Raw genomic sequence first — 21,802 nt, forward strand, 5'->3', positions numbered from 1 at the left:
GTGTGTACATATGAACCCACTCATGCATTCTAGGGACAAGTGAATTGCACTAAAGGAGGAAAGAAGGAGGGATTACTTAGCACCTTTCCCTTAGTGAACCTCCAGCCACAGTAAAGAATGTCCATCCCTTTTCTTTTAAATTTGTTTTTTCCCCAGATTTACTGAGACAGAATTGATATATAACATTGTGGAAGTTTAAGGTGTGCAACATAATGATTTGATGTACGTATGCGTTGCAAAATGATTACCACAATGTAGTTACACCCATCACTTCACATAGTTACCATTTTTTTTTGTGTGTGTGTTGAGAACATTTAAGATCTTTTAGCAACTTTCAAGTACATAAAATACAGTATTGTTAACTGTAGTCACCAATGTATTATATCCCAGGAATTCATTCATTTCAGAGCTGGAAGTTTACCTGGAAGGGTAGGGACCTTTGGCCACCTTCACCTGTTTCCGCCCCACCCTCACCACTGGCAACCACCAATCTATTGTTTCTATGAGTTCAGTTTTTTTGTTTTTGTTTTTAGATTCCACATAAAAGTGAGATTATACAGTGTTTGTCTTTTTCTTTCTGACTTAGTTTACTTAAATAATGACCTCAAGTTTCATCTGTGTTGTAGCAAATGGCAGAATTTCCTTCTTTTCTAAGCCTGAATGATATTCCATTTTGTGTGTGTGTTGTGTGTGTGTCTGTATATCACATTTTCTTTATTCATTCATCCATTGGCGGATACTTAGGTTGTTTCCCCTGTCTGTACCTTTTCTTAAACCCTAACCCTTTTGGTCTCTTCTGTTGGTCTCTTTTTTTTTCCCCCCTTTTGAAGTTTGAATTTTTTTCTAACTTTATTGAGGTATAAATGACGAATAAAAATTATGTGTATTTAAGATGTAAAACTTGATGTTGATATATGTATACACTATGAAATAATCACCACAATCAAGCTAATGAACATATCTATCATCTGTGTGTGTGTGTGTCTGTGTGTGTGTGTGTGTGTGGCGAGAATACTTAAGATCTACATTCTTAGCAAATTTCAAGTATACAGTACAGTATGATTAATTATAGTCATATTGACGTACATTAGATCTCCAGAACTTATTCATCTTGCATAACTGAAATTAAGGGGGAAATGGGGAGATGTTAAAGCTTGAATTTTTACAGTGCCATGAAAAAACATCCCAGGGCAGGGATTTTAAGTAAGAAGGTCATTGCCTATATCATTTAATCTGATATTTATTTATTCCTAATGAAATATAACTCTGTAACAGGAATGCCAATAACTTTCTAAATACATTTTTTCTTTTCATTATGAAAGCAAATAAGTCTCCTTGTAGGGAATTGGGACATAAAAAGAAGTGTAAAAAAATGATGAAAACCACCTGTATCTCACTATCCAGAGACAATCAATGTCAACATGTTGATATCTTTCCAGGTTCTTTTTCCATGCACATGTGTAATTTTTTTTTAAAATTAGGTAAAATTAATTTTGTATTTTATTTTTTTCCTTGAGCATTTTCCCATATCATTAAAAAATCTTCAAATATATACTTTTTAATGTCTTTATGTTATTCTACTATATGAATGTATTATAATTTATTTAACTACCTTTTTATTTTTAGATATTTAACTTGTTTCAAATACATAAATGTAATGAATAGTTTTTGGTGATTTGTTTTCCTTTTATTCGTGTAGGTGACTCTTTGGTAGGTATTTATTTTTCTAAAAAGTACATTTTAATGTCTACTTGTACAGTATACTTCCAAAAATTATTATAAAATGTCACCTTGATTTCATTTTTGATTTTAGGATAAATATAGTTTGTTTTTTATAACATGGAAATTGAGATTAGTGCAAGGAACAAAAAGAGGTACATGCTGTTAAAGATTATATGATTTAATGTTAGAGCTCCACCTACTGGTAGATTTTAAAATGGCATAGCACAGACCTTGATTAGCTCCCATTATCTATGAAGTTATTCGAATATTAACTGTTGCTTAAATTCCTTTAGTCTGCAGTAAGGCAATTGATAACAAGAGAAATGTCATAGCTTATCATTGTTAACTGTCTGTATAAATTAAAAATATCAATATTTGCAGTATTTTAACAGGCTAAAAAATGGAACATGTTTTTAGATATATAAAATGAATAGCTTGATAGACAAAGAATAAACTGAAAATAATTTGAAAAGTTAGTAAAATACGTATGGTGAATGAAGCCACCAGGCAAAGATAATTTTGTGGGTAAGTTCTAACAAATCATTAAGGAATAGATAATTCTATGCTATTTAAACAGTTTCATAGCATAGAAGATGGAAATAAGCTCGCCGATTAAACTGTAATATGAAACTAAACAAAGGTATACCACAAGAAAGAAAACTCTGGGCCACTTTCATTTAGGAACATAGTCCTAAAATTAAAAAAAAATGACGTATGGAATGTATTGATATTAGTATTTAAATAATAATAAGTAATTCTATCTGTTATCTAATATTTCACAACATACCACCCCAAAGTTAATTAACAGTCACTAACAAGCTATTAATTCTGTGGATTGGCATTTGTGCCAGGATCAACGAGGCAGTTCTCTTGCTAGTCTGGCTCTGGTCACTCATGTGGCTGCAGGCTTCTGGTGGCTCACCGGGGCTGGTGGCCCAAGGTGCTCTCCATCACATGTCTGGCGGTTGGTGCTGGCGGGCTGTTGGCTGGGTCTCTCTCTCCATGCGGTTTCTCACTCTTAAGGGGGCAGCAAGAGGGTGAGAACAGAAACTGCAAAACCTCTGGAGGCCTAGATTTGGAAGTCACACAATGTCCTGCTGCATTTGGTTGGTCAAAGCAAGTCAGAAGGTGGCCCAGTTTCAAGGGGTGGAGAAAGAGACTCCCTCTTAATAGGAAGGATGATAGTATTGCCTTGTAAGTGGTGTACATGTGTACATATAGGGATGGGAGGAATGGTTGCAGCTATCTTTGAAAACAACCTACCAAAATCATTAAATGAGTTAACCTTTGTGAAGCGCTGGCACATCATGTTACATAAGTATTTGTCACTGTAGTGATCAATACAGTTAATTCCAGGAATGCAAAGAAAGTTCACCATTACAAGAATCCACTAATTATGGTTTTTCTGAAAAAAAAATCTACGTCTTAAAAAGGAGCTAATATAGGTACGTATCTTCCATTAAGGAATTTCAAAGAGAAAAGAAAATCCACTACTTCCCCAAGTTTTTGAGCTTTGAAAAATTATGGTGACTTTCAATCAAGATGATGTATTGCATAATCTTCTTTATTCCACAGACATAGGAATAGTTGAAAAAGATACTTTAAAAATTACAAAGTACATATACAGGCTTAAAAACAAGAGGAGGACAAGAGGAGAATGCAGTCCAAGCTTTCTCAGGCTAACAGAGCTGAGAACTGGACCTCATTCCCAATTGGAAAACTGGAGCTGAAATCATTATGCCACATTACCTGGGTTGCAGCTAGAAGTGGACCCCTGCCGATAGCTCCCATAGGCCAGAGAGTCATCTGAATCAAAAGGGGGAGGATGCCTGTGCTTCTTGTGCAAAAAGCTTTTGAGATTGCGTTGTCCATAAATGGGCAACATCTCCAACCCTGTAACATGGCCTATGCCTGGGCAGCCCAGTGGGCTAGGCTGTGGCAACTCAAAATCCAAGAGAAAAATTTGAATGGGATAAAAATTCCCATGCAAGACAAGAACGCAAAGCAAAATTTCAAAGAAATCCGTGGTCATGAGGTATTACCATGGCAGTAATTTTTCTTAGGGATAAATTTCCTTCTGATGACATCCTAAAATTATTCATTTACTTATTCAACATATGTTATTGAGCATCTACTATGTACCAAGTACTGTTCTAGTGGCTAGGAGTAAACAGTGAACAAAATACACAAAAACCTCTCTCATAGAGTTTAGATTGTAGTGGGAGTGCTATGAGGAAAGAAATAGTTCAGGAGTAATCTGAGTAGAAGGGTAGAGAGTTATAGATGGACAGACAGATGGCTAGGTCGGAGATTCACGAATTTCTGAACCCCTGAATCCTGTCCTGCTCCAGATGCTTCTCCACTTAAAATCCTAAACACCAATTATTTTTTCTTTCTTGTTCAACTACACCAATAAAATGAAGATGAAATAAAATATAAGGAAAAAAATGTGCTTTGTATTTTGATCTCTGTTAAAAAGAACAAGCTGACGACTGAAAGCCAGGAGGTGACCTGGTTTGAGTTATGTAAGGAGAGTAAGAGACCCCTAGGGTGGTCCAGAGAAGGAAAAAAATTAATAACCCTTTAGGCAGTTTAGATAGTGTATAGAATTGGGGGGTTCGTGAGTACAATTTAGTCAGTTTGTAGCAACTGCAAAATTTTCTAGTTTAAAAAATACTGTCTTCATTTTTAAAGGCGACCCAACCTGTGTTCATGAGTTTTCCATTTTGCTCAGACTCAGTCCAGGTGTGCACTGGGCAATCGCATTTTCCTTTTCTAATTATATATGAACGTGAAATAGGGTGGACAGAAAGTGGATGCAATGGTAGGAAGATGCTGTGCCCTTTTTCTTTTCCTTTGTTATCTCCTTGCTCTAAAGTTTTTCCATGGGAGGAATTGCAGTTTAATTATCTCCTAACATTATTTTTTGAGGGAAAAATTGTTGAACTTCATTCACTACCATGATGCTTACTACTCTCTCCTGAGTCTCCTGTTATGACTGAATCTTCTTAATGGGCAGCTCTTAATTTTTGGGGGGGAATCAAATACCCCATTTTGAGAATTTGATTACGTGTATGAATTCACAAATATACATACATGCATATAAATATACATTTTTATGCATACAATTTTATTGTATGCTGCCTAATGAAATACATCCTTAGGAGCTAAGGGTATGAACCTCTGTCTTAGTTGCTCTTCCTTTGTTCACGTATATTAATGTTGAGGTTCTCAGGGAGAACCCTGTTATTGACTGTCTCTGTTTCCAGTTCCTCTTCCTATGTGCCTTTACTCCTAATGCTTCTAACTGTCTCCTATAATATAGACTTCCAGATTTACATTTGTAGTTCTGACATCGTCTCGGAGCTTTGGAGCCCTCTATCGACTGCCAAACCAGCATTCCCGCCTGGTTGTCCAGGTGCAGCCTGATGGATACATCCTGTTTCTTGTCAACATGTTGGCTGGTACCACCATCCCCTCCAGAGTCATCCAAGCTGGAAGCCTGGATATTGTCATTGATTCTTTTCTCTGACCCCCAGTGTCCAACCAGTCGCCAAATAATTTTGATTCTAGCCTCTGAAGATCTCTCCATCCACTCTTTCCTATTCCCTTCTACTGCCATTGCCTAGTTCAGGTCCTCAGCCTCTCTCCTAAATTATTGCATTTAGCCCCTGGTCTGGCCCTGTCTCCAGATCTCCCTCCACACTGTTGCTAGAATTGTCTCTAAAAATGCAAATCCAATCATGTCACTCCCCTGCATAAAATCCTTAGTGGTGTCCCATAACTTCTCTGATGAAGGGAAGTTCTGTATCTTGGTAGTCAAGGCTTTTCGTGCTTAGCCTGTCTTGACCTGTTAAAGCCCACCTTTCATTTCATTTTCTTTCCACCCTTCCCTTTCCTGGGCAGCCTCCCCATCATAGTCTCATCAGTATGTGAGTATTTGTAGACCCCTGAACAGGCTGGGTTTTTTCACACCTTTGGGCTTTTACACATCCTGTTCTCTTCGCCTAGAATCTGAGCCCTGTCCACACTTATCAATTTTGCAACTTCTTTTAGAAGTTTCAGGGCTCAACTCAATCTCCTCTGAAATTCTTTCCCTCTCTCAGGTGGAGTCGTATGCCTCTCATCTCTGCTGGCTCCAAGCTTGTACATCATTTTATAATTTTACATGTATTGCGGGGACTTCGCTGGGTGATCCAGTGGTTAAGAATCCGTCTTCCAATGCAGGGTACGCGGGTTTGATCCCTGGTCTGGGAACTAAGATCCCACGTGCCACGGGGCAACTAAGCCCGCGTGCTCTAGAGCCCATGTGCCACAACTAGAGAGAAGCCTGTGCGCCGCAACGAAAGTTCCCGCGTGCTGCAAGGAAGATCCCTTGTGCCACAACTAAGACCCGACGCAGCCAAATAAATAAATATATATATAAGAAAAATGTACATATCTTGCATTGTAATGGTTTCCTTACTCAATGTCCACCCTATGAAACTGACAGCCTCTTGAGGGCAGAGACTGTGTCCACCCAACCTTTCTTCCCTAGGACCAGGCACCATGCAGGAGTTCAGTAAATATGACATTGAATTGAACAGCTAGCCCTATAAGAGAAAAGTTCCATGGGATGCCCCTTATACAATGTTGAAGTACAGCTCAGTCCCTCAGTTAACCCCCATAAGAGCAAAACCAGTTTCTATGTAGCCCTATCTATCACTGTTGGTACAAGAACAGATAGCAGGATAATAGACTAATTCGTACACTCCAATCAACCACTCTGTGTGTCGCTGACAGGACAACCTGCCCCTTCTTGTTTCATTTTACAGGTGTTATCATAGGTAAATATTATGCAGTTGAGGAGAAATCAAATAGCTGGAGAGATAAGGCTTGGTAGTTTTACTGAAGGATTTTTTACTTGAACTATGAAAAACTACTGTGAAATGTTAGCAAATAACTGGGCCTTAGGGGTGATAATTACTTTCATTCTACAATTGCAGATGATGTAAAATAAAAGCAGCAGAAATTGCAGTTTTAGATACTAACATAACATAAATAGGAAGCAGGGCTAGATAAACAAGTTTCTGTCCTCAAAAAGTAACGGTTGGGGATGGTGATACAGTATTTCGGGCTGTGAGCCAATGACTTTTGGCATACCTGCTCGACAAAACTCCCCAGCAGAGCATACCACTGATGTTTATCAACCTTTTAATCTATCCCTGCAATCCCATCTTTGAAGGCTTTTAAAAAACACTTTATGACCAATTTGATATTAAATGTTATAGTCTCAATTGAATCTAGCCTGTCTCACCACCCAGCCCACTTGTTATGTCTATCTGTGTTAACTTCTGGAAATCTAGGGGTATCCTGTTTTTTTCTTTAATATTTATAGTTACAATATCCTTTTGGATTTAATAATAAGTTTTTCCTCCCATGTCACACTGGTAGTAAATGAAAGCAAAGCTAGGCTGAGTGTGAGTGAAAAGATGTCCATGTCTTACAAGGAGTTTCTACCCACACATAAAAGTATTCTATTCAGGGAGACTATGAAGGTGGTGTTGAATTGTTGATATACCGCAAGAATTCTCTCTTTTGGAGTCTGGAAGAGTCTATAGTTGTAAGAGGAAAACTGTAGTGAGAATGAAACATCTGTTCTGTCCTGACTCCTCCACTCCTTTCCTATTAACTCCTCTCTCGAAGGTTCTTCTTGTCAATTAGTTACTGAAAGTCTCTGCCTACAGCAGAAACCCTGAGCACCCTCCCCTGGAGAGTCTCAGTTCAACCAAGAAAAAGGGAACAGGACCAAGAAACAGATGCTTGCATACTGAGGGGACACATCAACTGTATTATGACAGTGATCTCAACTCTAACTTCCTGTCCCTTAAACAAATCAGTTTTCCCAACCTGTTCATTGACATTTATTTTCTTCTTTGTTTCTTTTCCTTCCCTTCCTTTACATTGTCAGTCAGTTAACTACTGAACTGCCATCATCATTTCTTAGTTAAATACCACCCAGAGAATTTCCTGGTTCATCCTGAGAAAGTTGGTCCTCTGTCCCTTCTCAGGCACAGCTGAATCTTCTCTCTTGTGACAGGCTCCGGCCACAAGTCCCAAGAAAGAATACTTTGTCCCTGATAACTCATCTTTCCCTCGCATGTGATCGCTGATCTTGTTTCTTCCTTGGGTAATTTTCTGGGTAAGTTTTCTTTAGCACCTACTGGTATTCATGGTCATTTTATTACATCTGAGTGATTTTTACTTCTATGTTGGCAATTTTGACTGCTTACCAGACATAGTAAATGAAGTGTTTGGGGGTGCTGAGGGTTTTTGCATCACTTTGAATATTTTTGGGCTTTGTTCTGAGATGCAGTTAAATTACTTGGAAACCATTACATCCTTTAGAACCTGGTCTTTAAGGTTTATTAGGCTAGTCTAGAACAGTCTTTAGTCAAAGGCTAATTGGGCCCCACTACTGAGGTAATACCTGTTGGAGGACTTCACCTGATGCCCGTGTATAGGAGGTCTGTCCACTCTGGCTGGAGGTGGAGGTGGGGAAGGGGAGAGCGCATGATCTATTTCCGGTCCGTGTAAGCTCAGGGAATTATTCTGCCTCCTCCTTTCGAGTGGTTGTTTCCTGGCTTCTGGGAGTTTCTTCCCACACCTAGGCTGATCAGTACTCAGCCGAAGCCTCCAGGGGGACCCTCTGCAGATCTAGGGGCCGCCCTAGAATGGGGGAGGGGCCAGCATGGGGAGAAGGGTGCTACTTCTTGGCAAAGGAGATCCTCATGGTGTTGTTCTGGGTGATCTTGAAGACCTGCAGGGTTTTGGGAGGGTGCCAAGAGGTAGCTTTGGTTCCTTAGAGTTGAACAAATGGCACGACGGGCGGTCTTATGAAATCAATGAGGTGAAGACACCCTGATTATTTTTTTCTGAGTCATAGAACTTTTAACCAAAATGAAGCCTGGGTGCACAAGGCCTGGTCCTGAGTCTGTGGGGGCCAGCTTGATGCCAAGGTCCACCAAGATTGGCCTGGAGCCTGGGTCCACAGGGTCAGGGCTGGTGCCTGGGCCCAAGGGAACAGGCCTAGAGCTTGTGTGGAGGGGCTGGCCTGGAGCCTGGGGACATGGGGGCTGGCCTGATATTAGGGCATTCCTGGAGTCTGGGTCCGTAGGGGATGGCTTAGAGCTGGGATGGGCTGGTAACCTGGATTCTGGAGCCACTGGGATTCACTGGGGAGGGCCTAGAGCTAGGATCTGCAGCAAAATTGGGTGCTCACTTCACTCTCCTTCCTCCTGCTGGAGAGTGCCTCTTTCTGTGCTGCACTGTGCAGGCTTGGAGGAAAGGTGACACGGGTAATGTGGCACTGCCCTTCCTATCCTCTTCAATGTGTCTTTTCCTATTTCTGTGCTCTATCCAGGTGTGTAGTCTCTCACCTGGATTCCCCACCTCTTGTGAAGGTGTTTTTGAGTATGGGTGGTGGTTTAAATTGATGTTTCTATCAGGGAAAGAGCTCTGATACCTCCTATTCTGCTATCTTGTTGATGTCACTCTGAAGAAGCTTTCTCTTTTCTCTTATGGAAAGTCTTTATCAAGGGTCTAATCAGTGATAAAATACTTTCCAACCCTGAGGGAAGCTGAAATTGGCAAATTTCTACCTCTCTGCCTAAGGACTTGCAAGGAAGAGGAGAAATAAATGTTCTTATGAAGCTTTATCTACAATGTAGCTTTTTTCTTACTCAGTTATTCTAAGGTACTCCATAGTAGGGTCTAGAAGCCAGGTTGGCATACAAAGAAAGAGAATATTTCCCATGCGACTTTCCTCTTTAGGACTTATTTATTTCTCTGGTGGAAGTAGTTGCTTAGTTCACAATGTCCAATAGCTGAGTGTGAAAGTAATATTTGGTTGAAGCCAAACAGAATGAACTTCTGGGATGCAAAAATAATTTTGAAATTTCTTAATGAATATACTTACTATTAAAATTTTATTATTAAGAACTTTGGTAGGGCTTGCCTGGTGGCGCAGTGGTTGAGGGTCCGCCTGCCGATGCAGGGGACATGGGTTTGTGTCCCGGTCTGGGAATATCCCACATGCCGCGGAGCAGTTGGGCCCGTGAGCCATGGCCGCTGAGCCTGTGCTCTGCAATGGGAGAGGCCACAACAGTGAGAGGCTCGCGTACCGCCAAAAAAAAAAAAAAGAACTTTGGTAATGAAAATTAAAATCTTTGACATTAACATGCAGGATAGCATTTATCTGCTGTTAAATTGCTTCTGCAAAAATTGCTTTTTGTAATATGTAAATAGACTGTCATCCAAGTGAGGCTGGTAGAAGAGAAGAAAGAATTTTATAATCCCATTTTTCTGTAGTACTTTCTTTCCTTTCCTTTTTTCTTCATGTTCTTTATAGTCTTTATGATGTCTGGACCAAACATAATTAGTCTGGATGTTGTCATACATGACTTTGCAGTTTTTTCTCCTCATAAAATTTTGAGGTAACAAAGTTGTTCTGCTCCAAGTTTATTTTTATAAGATGTGAGGAATTCTAAAAAGCACTTTTTGTTAAGAGACTCATGAGTTAAGTGACATTTTAAAAAGTATAGATTTAGTATCTTTCTTAAAATGCATGTTTCATGTTATTCATGCTGATATACCAAATGATTAGATTATATCTTATATCTACTATTCAGGCATTCATTATTATTTAAGTTTTATGAATATTTGTTAGCTCAGAAAAGATATCATGTTCTTACTAAATTATTTAGTTAATATGCTTTCTTAATATTTACATTAACTATAAATCAATTTCCTTATCAATTTTGATATTTGAATAGTTTTAATGATTTTTATGCATAAGATTAACAGCCTACTCAGTTTTCATTAATTATTGCAGGATTTTATTTTTACAGCAATATACATTTTTGATTCAACTAGCTTGAATTTCAAAATATAAATCATACAAGATATTTTCACTTTGATTTATATCTAAAAAGCTTATCTATACTTGAAAGTAAATATACAGATAATAATGATAAATCAGAATGACATACCTTGTAGCTATTATTGATGTTGTCATGATGATTAGATATATTTACCTATGTCATCTTGTGATCATTGACCAGGCACAAATTCAGGGATAATTGAAGTGATGCTCAAGTGGGCATTTGGCTCTTCAAACTTCCAAAGCCTGCAGCCAGAGCTGACGCCAACAAGCAGATTTTTGGCTGAATATCAAAGATGATTGGTACATCTCTACATAGATTGCAGATCATGTATCTGAATCAGGTTGTTCAGCCTGAAATACTCTGATTGCATTTGTTAAGTAAGCCAGAAAGAATTTTCACTTCCTTTGGAATAAAGAGCTAGAGCAATCTATTTTCTAAAGGAAACACTAGCAATAGTTTCTGGGTTAGGCAGTGCATGAATCTAAACGCATGGTCAAGTTTAAAGATTAAGTGCTTTTACCTGCTTCCTTTGACAACTAGCATAACTAAATGCAAAGTGATTTTGAAGAACTGGTATTATCCCTTCCATAACATAAAACTTAAAACAGTTTCTAGGGCTTCCCTGGTGGCGCAGTGGTTGAGAGTCCGCCTGCCGATGCAGGTGACCTGGGTTCGTGCCCCCGTCCGAGAGGATCCCACATGCCGTGGAGCGGCTGGGCCCATGGGCCATGGCCGCTGAGCCTGTGCATCCGGAGCCTGTGCTCTGCAACGGGAAAGGCCACAACAGTGAGAGGCCTGCGTACCCCCCACCCCCAAAAAAAAAAAGAATTCTGATTTATTTTTATCTATGAATATAGAGACTGGGAAAAAACCTAAATGTCTAACAGTAGGGTGTGACAGATATAACCAGCTCTTTACCCAAAGTTATCCTTCTCATTCATAGTATAGAATTGACTCTGGGTTATTGTTATTCATCCAGGGACTACATTTCCCAGCCTTTCTTGCATCTATCTATTTCCACGTGACTGGTTCTTGCCAGTGGAACTGATGTATGTTACTTCTGGGCCAAGACTGATGAAGTGCATGTGAATTCTCCACACTCTCTTTTCTCCTTCTGTTGGCTGGATGCCGAGGACTTCAAGGCATCTGATCCAAGAGCCACTTCATAGCTGGTTAGCAACCTCTGTATTGAACTGGTAGAAAAAGGTGAACTGGGTGTATCAGATTCTTCTCTTTGGAATCTAAGTGAAAAATACAGAAAGAATCAGTCATCAACACTAGAAGCTGAAGTTTCTAGAATGCAGTGATTATTAGTACCTGATGGGTTGGTATCTGAGTCTCTGAGGCTAAGATTGAGGTCCATCTGAGTTAGCTGTGAAAGATACCAGAGCCAGATGCAGCCTTGGGAAAAGAAAGCTGGCTGAAACTGGAGCTAGGGGTGAGGGTTGTGCTCTAAAAGGACATAGTTCAGGGCCAGAGGGAACAAGGCACCACAATAGAAGGCCATTCAAGATAAGTGGTCACACATAATGGACTTTTTACATAGGGCAAATGCAGACCAATAGCAAAAGGTACTCAGGGAGACAATATAGTGTACAATAAAGAGCATTGGCTTTAGGGTCAATCTGCCTAGCTCTACAATTTACTAGCAATGCAGTCAGTTTCTTAATCTCTTTTTAAGTTTCCTCATCTGAGGAAGCAGAGGTCAGATCATACAGAGCTCTGTGGACAGGGTCAAGACCTTGTATTTTCTCTTAGAAGTGATGCAAGACCTTTGGAGGCTTAGATCTTTGGAAGCAATATGATCTGGTTTAGAAAGGTCGCTGGTGCTTCTGTGTAGTGGATGGAGAGTAAGGGGAAGAGTGAAGTCAGGAAGACCACTTACTATGGAAATCCAGATAGCAGAGTGTGATGGCTTGGATTTTGGTGGTGGCAAGGGAGTTGGTGGGATGTGGTTGGATTTGGGCTCTTTTGGGGTTAGAGCTGACAGGGCACGGAGTGCAAGGGAAAAAGAAGAATCAAGGATGCATCCTGGTTTTTGGCCTCATCAACTGGGTGAATTTTGGTACCATTTACTAAAGTGTAAACTCTCCTTATTTTGTACCTCAGGTACCTAGAACATGCCTGAAAAAGATGGTAGCCGCTCAATAAATATTTGCTTAATAAATGAATGGGGAAGGCTTGGTAGCGGCAATATGTATCTAGCTACAGCTTTATCTACATCTATTTCTTTACCTGTATCTGTATTTGTATCTATATTTGCCTCTAGATCTCGGTCTGTGTCTATATTTTGATGTGGGAGAGTCAACTTTTCTGTTTTATCTGTGGTAAGTTTTAGATGCTTATTAGGCATCCAAATGGATATGTTGGGCAGGCAGCTGAATACATGGGTCTGGAGGTCAGGAGAGAGGTCTGGAGAGGGTGATATAAATTTGAGGATCATTAGCATATAAATGATATCTGAATCCATGAAACTAAAGGAGAAAGTATATATAGAGAAACAGCCTGAGAACCAAGCCCTGGGGTCCTCCACCATTTTGGGGTCCTCCACCATTTTGGGGTCCAGGAGTCCAGCAAAAGAGAATGAGAGAGAGTGGCCAATTAATGAGAAGAATAGAAGATCCATGAGGCATCAGAGAAGCCTAGAAAAGGAGTGGTCAATTCTGTAAACTCTTGCTGAGAAGTCAGGTCAGTTGAATACTAGGAATTCAACATTGAATTTGACAAGGTGAAATCATCAGGATAGTTGTTAATTGAAGTCATTTCATTGGGATGATGGAGACAAAAGCCATATTTCCTAGTTGGAGTAGGTTGAGGGAAAAATGGGAGGTTTAGAAGGTGGAGAAGCTTCTCTGAAGAACTTTTGCTTTGAATAGATGCAGGCTGGAGGGGTTGAGATTGTGCCTTAGAGGTGGGGTTGGATTTAGGAGCAGGGTCACTTCTATTCTAACACAGAGGAGAGTCAAACACGTGCAGAAAGACTGGTGATATTGTGAGGATGATTACGAGGTGTGGTTAGCGGTGGGTTGGTGATTTAAAGAAAGATGAGGGTAGATATAAAGATCTTAGAGAGAAGAAGAGTGAATTATTAGGAAAATGCAGCAGAACTTTTGGCAATTTCAAGCCGGTTTGAGATTTGTGGGCAGAAATCTGAAGTGAGTTCATTCAGCATGGTTGTATGAATCTCCAGCAGTATTTGCCTACGCAGATTTAAGCCAATTATAGACCCACCAAACTGCAACCACTAGTGAGGAGGGAGCTCCCAATACACTGCTAGGCTGGTTATCAGTGTCTTAGGATGTGGCTGGAGTTGTCATGATGTCTGTGATGATGGCTAGGCAGATAGAACCATTGCTAAATTGGTGACCACTTAGCACAGAGTTCAGCAAACCCCATGATGGGGCAATGATGTCAATGAAGTGGTCTGGGTTAAGGCAATAGGGAGTGGATGTTGTGTTGCAGACTGGAGAGTGCATCATCTCTCTAAGGACCAGCTGCTTCTTAGCTTAGCCCATCATTGCCATATGCGTATGTGAGGCCAGCAGATCAGATCCTGATATTATTCAATTGAAGCTGAAAATATGGATTTTTATTTGAAATGCTCTTACTTTAGAAACCATCTGCATGCCTAGGGAAAAAAAGCAGTCAATGGGACATGAGTTTTCAATCTTTGTCATTGTGTAACTTTTAAGTCCTCTGTGGATTAATCATACATTATATCTTATGAAGCTACTATAGAGTGTTTTCATATACGTTGCTTCCTTTAACCCTTAAGAAAATCTAATTTGGTAACTATTACTATCTTCATTTAAGAAACAAGGGAACCAAGGCTCAGGAACTTGTGCTCTTAGGACTTCGTGAGAGCTCCTGTATGTTGAAGTTCTGTCCTTCCTTTCCTTTCTGGCTCTTCATGCGTCTTGTGCTTAGCTGAACTAGCAATGCTTCCTTGAACTTGCCAGTGTGTTCTTGCTACACTGCCCATGTGGTTCCCTCTGCTTTGAATCCCTTCCTCTCTACTCAATTTCCCTACTTTATTACTTCTCTACTTTCTACCCATGCTTTAAAGCTAGGCATAAATGTCTCCTCCACATGAATGAATGTCATCCGCTGGCTTTGTGCTCCCTTGTTTGTTAGTAATGTATAGATGGAATTTTTGCTGGGATTTTATTTTATTGTTAATTTGTTTTTATAAATTTATTTTATTTATTTATTTTTGGCTGGGTTGGGTCTTCATTGCTGCGTGAGGACTTTCTCTAGTTGTGGCGAGAGGGGGCTACTCTTCGTTGTGGTGCGCCGGCTTCTCATTGCGGTGGCTTCTCGTTGCAGAGCATGGGCTTTAGGCGTGCGGGCTTCAGTAGTTGTGGCACGCGGGCTCAGTAGTTGTGGCACGTGGGTTCTAGAGCTCAGGCTCAGTAGTTGTGGCGCCCGAGCTTAGCTGCTCCGCGGCATGTGGGATCTTCCCGGACCAGGGCTCGAATCCGTGTCCACTGCGTTGGCAGACCGATTCTTAACCACTGAGGCACCACGGGAGCTCTGCACGTGTGTGTCTCCCTAGCCAAGCTTTTGAGGTCAGGAAGCAAGTCTTATTTCCCTTTGCAACACCCTATGGCATCCTCATAAGTCTCTACAAAAAATAGATATTCAATAATATTTGTTGAATTAAAATTTCTGCCTATTCTTAATGGCAGAATGAAAGTTATACTTACTGTGTAGCCTATGATGTGAGTAGAGCCATAAGTCATATTTAATAAGCCCTCTGAATCAGCATAATAAGGAAGCAGATTTCCATCTACAGAAAGGGCAAAGGCTTATCCTGTGAGCTAGCGGACAGCTATGTTGGAGGCTCAGAGCCGGTATAAAACAATGACAGATGATGGTTAGACCACATCTCATTCACAATAGCTGGCCAGTGATTACCAGTAACAGATTTTGCTATGGCTTAGTTCCTTTCTTCAAATGTAAATCAAGATTTTCAGAGAGTTTATTAAATAATTTCTTAAAGAGTATGTTATAACGCAAAGAGGCCTCAGCTGATGGAGCGTTTTATTTAAGTTCTCGAGAAGATAAAGAGGTAAAATGCAGTCAGATATTTTCATGCCAACAGTGAATCAGAAAAAAGAAGGCACTGTCTCTCTAACAGTGAGATGAAAGCAGGTTCAGCCTTTTCTTCTTTTTCTTTTTTTTTTGCGGTACGCGGGCCTCTCACTATTGTGGCCTCTCCCGTCGCGGAGCACAGGCTCCGGACGCGCAGGCTCAGCAGCCACGGCTCACGGGTCCAGCCGCTTCGCGGCATGTGGGATCTTCCCGGACCGGGGCACGAACCCGTGTCCCCTGCATCGGCAGGCGGACTCTCAACCACTGCGCCACCAGGGAAGCCCCAACCTTTTCTTAATTAATTAATTAATTTTTTATTTTTGTAGTCTATTCTCCTCTAAGTAGACAATCATTTGAAGTATAATAGTAATTTTCTCTCTTTCTTTACAATATTAATTCCTCATATGTTAAATATATGATGGTATTAATTTTGTTCTTATTTCTGACTCTTTAGGAATACCAGTAATATTTCACCAGCTTTTAATATTAGCTGTTTGATTGAAATAGAAGTCTTTATCCGGCTAATGAAGTGGTTTCCTGGTTCAAGTACACTAAGCATTTTATTTAAAGTTGTTGTTGAATTATAGTGAACATATTCTGGTCACTAGAGATGATCATGTGGCCTATTGTTATAATAAATTATATTAATAGATTTCTCAATATTGTATTATTTTCTGCATGAGATGTGTCTCATTTCATCATGGTGGGTTTTTTTTCCCCCTCTTTTGGTATAATAATGTTGAATTCAACTCCTTACATTTTATTTAGGATAATTGCATTTATATTCATGAATAAGATTGTACTATAGTTTTATATTTTTTAATTCTATCTTAAACAGCTTCAAAAAATATTATTCTATGCTCTAGATTAGTATAGAGTGTAGGAGTTGCCTATTCTTTGAAGGTTTAGAGGAACTCACCCGTAGCACTGTTTAGGTCCCAAGAAAGCAGGTTCATCCTTTAACTGGGGCTAAAGTATGGTGTGGTATTTACTTCTATTAGCTTTGATTGAGAATGAGCACAGAGAATGTTCAGAGTTGCATGTCTTAGTTATTGCTTTCTTCTCATTTTCCAACTGCTTCTATTCATTTCTGTGGGGCTGGAAATTAGATACTTAGGCATGCTAATTTAATGCTTTCTTCCCCCCATTTTTTTTTTGACATGTGCAAAGAACTATAGGTGTATTTTGCATAAATGTTGTTAACTTGAACTAGTCAGGAATTAATAAAGAAGGCTGGTAAAAAGGCAGTGTTTCTGTTTGAAACAAATTCATGTTAACTTATGTGCTTCTGATTGTTTAAAAGTCCTTAGTACATGTATCATTAAAATAAAAATTCATGAACCCAACAGAATTTAGACAGATGGATGAATCGAGAGGAGAGATGGTGGGAAAGTTGCAGATATTTATAATAATCAACGTAATATCCTGGGTTGAGAGATAATTTCTGAGTGAGCCAATTATTATTGATTAGCTGGTAAAGATTTATCTTTTGAGCCTTAGCTGTTTTCTGTCATTTCTTAGGCTGTGCTCAGTGTCTCAGTGGGAAAAAGAACATTCCTGGTAGAACAAAGTTCCCCCTGACTGTCAGATTAATTGGGGAGTGGGGTGATTCTTGAGAACCAAGAACATATTTTTGCCGCGATGAAGAGTGGCCCCTGCTTGCCACAACTGGAGAAAGCCCTCGCACAGAAACGAAGACCCAACACAGCCAAAAATAAATAAATAAATTTATTAAAAAAAAGAACATTTTTTTGGAAGCTTGAAAGCAATTGTCATAAACAGCCAAATGCTAATGAAAATCTAAATTATTGGGTTCTTCCTAAGCCTAGACACAGAGTTAAACTGAAAAGTCGAAGGCAGATGTTAAAGATGAAAACATGATGTTGCCCTTCATAACCGAAATGGGACCCTTTTCTATTTCTGATAAGGTTAATTAATTGTCCTTTAATTCCTTTCTTGTGCTGTTTTTGCATCGGAAAATGCACGTTTTGGTGAAATAATATAGTTGCATTGGAAACTTTCTACAAGCAGGGGAAGCAAGATTAAGCATATTAGATTCCTCTAAAGATGTGGTCTAACACCGGCTTCTTTATGATCACTGGGCTTTAACTGCTTTTCTGTGCTCTCCTTGCAATGCTGGGGCTCAGTCCCTGCAAACTTCTCCTTTGCCAACTGGATCCGTGTTACGCTTTGTCTAAAAGAGACCGGAAGTCGGGACTTGCTTCTTCTTGTTCTTGTCAGTGTCACCACAGCAACGGGTCTTCACACTGGCAGTGACAGTTGAATCTAGTAATAGTGGGTCCTTCAAAAGCAGCCTCAGCGCACCCCCCTCAGAGATTCTGGCTCAGCCAGACAGCACCCGGTCCTCAGAGGTCTGGGTGCCAGCTCTGTGGGGTCCGTCCTTCAAGCTTCTGGGTTGTAATACTGTGATACTTCCAGCCTCCTCCCTTTGTCCCCCTGCCCTAGGGGTGATTGCCACTCCTTGCAGTTGCATCTCTGTTTTACCTCAGTTTGTCTGTCTGGCATTTCTGATTCCCCAATGCCTGGTTAACTGTTCTTTATGTAAAATTCTCTTCACTAAAATAGCTAGTCTATTTGTTTCCTGACTGGACCCTGTCTAATACAAGCATCAACACCAGGCTGGCTTTGTTACTTCTTTTACGCTTTTATTTTATGTGGCTGTTAGCTTCTTTAGTGCTTCTCAGCTGGTGGGGGGTGACCACTGTTGGGATGCTAGATTAGCGTAATGTTTGCTAATAATTTAAAATAGAATTCAGTCCTGACAATACTCCAGAAATTTGTATTTCTGTAAGGTTTTCTATATATGTAAACTTGTATATTGTATATAATAATACAATACCTGTGAACAAAAATCCCTTAGGAATGAGTAGATTTTTGTTTCTTTTCCAGAATAACTCTATGTAATATACAAAAAGTCACTTTCTAAAGGGCATGCCCACAGTCCAGGGATTCACATTTTTCCACAGCCTGAGCCTGTCCTAATGCTCTTGTCCTATCTCCTACCATGTTCCTGGTCCAGCTAAGCAACAGGTATAATTTCTGGAACACACCCTATATATTTGCTTGTGCTGTTTCCTCTGCTTGGGATTCCCTTTTTCCTATTTGTACCTGACATAATGCTACCCATTCTTCTAGGTCCAACTCTAATATCACTTCCTCCTTAAAGCTTTCTGTCACTTCCTCCTCTGTTTGAATATTAACACTCTGTTAAATGTGGCGAGTACAGCCTTTGCTGCATTTAACAGTTGTAAAGACTATGTATAGACCTTTTAATCTAAGCTAGGCTTTAAGTTACCGGAGGGCAGAGCCCCACCTTAATCATCGGTATATCCCCAAGTTTTGGCATAGTGCCGTGCACGTATTCATTAGATGTGTGAACACAGTCCTGCCGCTACAGCTTTCTTCCTGCTGATCAATTTTCCTGGAACTCCTCCTGCTTTTAACCACTCTGGGTCTCTAGCCACTCAAAGACCTTCAAGGATCCATTATGATTCTCATTTGTCAGACAGTTTCTCCTTAACTATAGTAATCTTCTTATCTGTGAATACGTAAATTAATTGTTGTCTCTATTATACTTCTAGAATTTCACAAATTGCTACTTTATTATTTTAAATGTTTATTTGGGGTATCGTTGGGGTGGTGAGCAGGGAGGTCACAGTTTGAATTTAAATGGGATTCAGTTGTGTCCATGTAAATCCCATGGAGACTGGGAGTTGGATATGATTATACCAGAGGTCTATTTACATGAGAACTGAAGTTCTTTTGGGTGAGACCTCATCTGAAGAAAAAGGAGATACTGAGCTTGACCCAATAAGAAAGGTTTAGTTGTCAAGGGCTTCAGCTTGATTATAGCTTGGGCATTATTTCAAACCACTGTGTGGTTCTTTGAGGACTTTATCCCTGGAGGTGTTCATTGGAGCAGTGGAGTCTAACAGGCAACCTCTTAAATAACAACAGGTACCTTATCCAGGGCTGGGGTCCTGTTTTAACAGGTGGGGGAACTAGTGAAGTTTGAGATGTTACTCTGCATGCTCTTTATATGACCTATAATAGGCTGATAAAGCCTGAGAAAGTCAGGTTGTGTTTTGTCTTTCCACCAACACGGTAAATTTCTTAAAAAAAAAAAAAAGGGATCAATATATTCCCTCCTTTCCATTGCACTGATGTGGGTCTGATTCTGGCTTCCACCATTTCTAATCTTGATGACCCCAGTAGCCTCTGTTTCCTGGTCTTCAGTCTTACATTCATTCTCTTCACTGCTGCCAGAGTTCTCTATAAATAAAGAGCAACTACTCCCAAATCAGCAGATGGCATCAGCACCGACCTCTTCTCTCTCCAAATTACCTTTGAAATGACAGAAAAAATATGTGACTGAAACAAACCTATCACAGGAATGACCATAGGAAGAGAAGAAATGTCGGAGAAGAAATGAGGAATTTCTAGAACATATAAGGCAATCCATTCAGAACTGAGATACTCATGATACAACACAAGCAAAGGAAGGGACTCCTGGAAAATTGTAACATAGGGGGAATTTTCTAAAAAAGATGACTTATCTTTTTTTCTCAGGATAAAAATTAAATGTCACACTGAATTTGCTTGGTTTAGAATGTGCTGTTTTGAAAAAAATGAGTCAGAGATAATTTTGTACTGGTTATCATAACCTGGTCACATAAAATATTTTGAGTCCTAGTATTATTTAAACTTTGCCTCCCTGAGTAAAATAAAGCAGTTGAGCTAATAATATTAATCAAACTCCTATTTTTCTGAGTGGCTCTTAGAAGTCAATGTACCAATGAAAAGCCAGTTTCCATTATGACATGGGTGGAGCTTAGAGAGTTTGCCCTTCTCTGATGGACTGTGAGGAAGGAGAAGGAACCCTAGAAAAGGACTGAGTGCTCGTGTCGGGGGAGATTGCTGTTGCGGTTCATGCCTTGGGGTTCATCCCAACTCCTCAGCCTTTTACCAGTTGAGGAGAGAGATGTCTGGACTCTGAGGGTGCCCTGCCCTGGGGACCAAAGATTAGAATGGAAGGATAGAGGTGCCATTTTATTTTCAATCCTCCATACTTCATGAAGAGACCCCTTTAACTTTTTTTTTTATGATGAGTAACATTTGAGGACATGTATAAGTGGAAGTATTTAAAATTAAGTAAATCAAGCATAGTACAAACAAAGTAGTCAATATAATTTCAAGATACGTAACCTCATCTATTTAGTTGAGATTTTGACTGTAAATACACTATTGCATTGTGCTTTCTTTACCTAACATTTGATCATATACATTTTCCTACATCACAGTGTATATAGTTTGGCACACATGACACACATTCTAACACAGGTACACTCAAATACAGGGGAAAAGGAAGCTTCTCAGAAGCTCATGAGAATATCAGTCATTTTATTCTTTTCTTAGTCCTGGATTTATTTTATTTTATTTATTTTAATTAATTAATTAATTTTTGGCTGTGTTGGGTCTTAATTGCTGTGCGTGGGCTTTCTCTAGTTGCGGCGAGTGGGAGCTACTCCTTGTTGTGGTGCGCAGGCTTCTCAAAGTGGTGGCTTCTCTTGTTGCGGAGCACAGGCTCTAAAGCGCAGGCTCAGTAGTTGTGGTGCACGGGCTTAGTTGCTCTGTGGCATGTGGGATCTTGCCGGACCAGGGCTCGAACCCGTGTCCCCTGCATTGGCAGGTGGATTCTTAATCACTGTGCCACCAGGGAAGTCCCTATTGTTCGTACTGTATACTTTTCAGTATTTTCTGCATGTATTTTCCAATCAGGAATCAAACGTTACAAAGTAATTTTTACAATAAAAGAATCAGTTTTCTTCTGAATTTAGGTGATGTTTTTTCTTCTGCATTTTTGCATTTACATTTTTTTCTAAAACAACATCATTACTTCTATTATGGAAAAATCTTATTTTTTAGAGAAAAAACTAAAAATATATTTTATTGCGTTAAAAGTTCATTCTCATGAGTATCATTGATGTTTTTCTCACCTTTTAATTGAGGGAACAGGTGACCTTTTTCTCTTTTTTTTTTTT

General features: G+C 39.7%; 1 long non-coding RNA gene across 1 annotated transcript in view; it reads left to right on the forward strand.

Annotated features, from left to right (window-relative positions):
- The window catches only part of LOC117314438 (uncharacterized), a 420,056-nt gene that overhangs the window by 89,374 nt on the left and 308,880 nt on the right, over nt 1-21,802 (forward strand). The gene's annotated exons all lie outside the window — the stretch shown is intronic.

The sequence above is a fragment of the Tursiops truncatus genome, chromosome 12 (assembly GCF_011762595.2).
Source record: "Tursiops truncatus isolate mTurTru1 chromosome 12, mTurTru1.mat.Y, whole genome shotgun sequence".
Lineage (NCBI taxonomy): Eukaryota > Metazoa > Chordata > Mammalia > Artiodactyla > Delphinidae > Tursiops > Tursiops truncatus.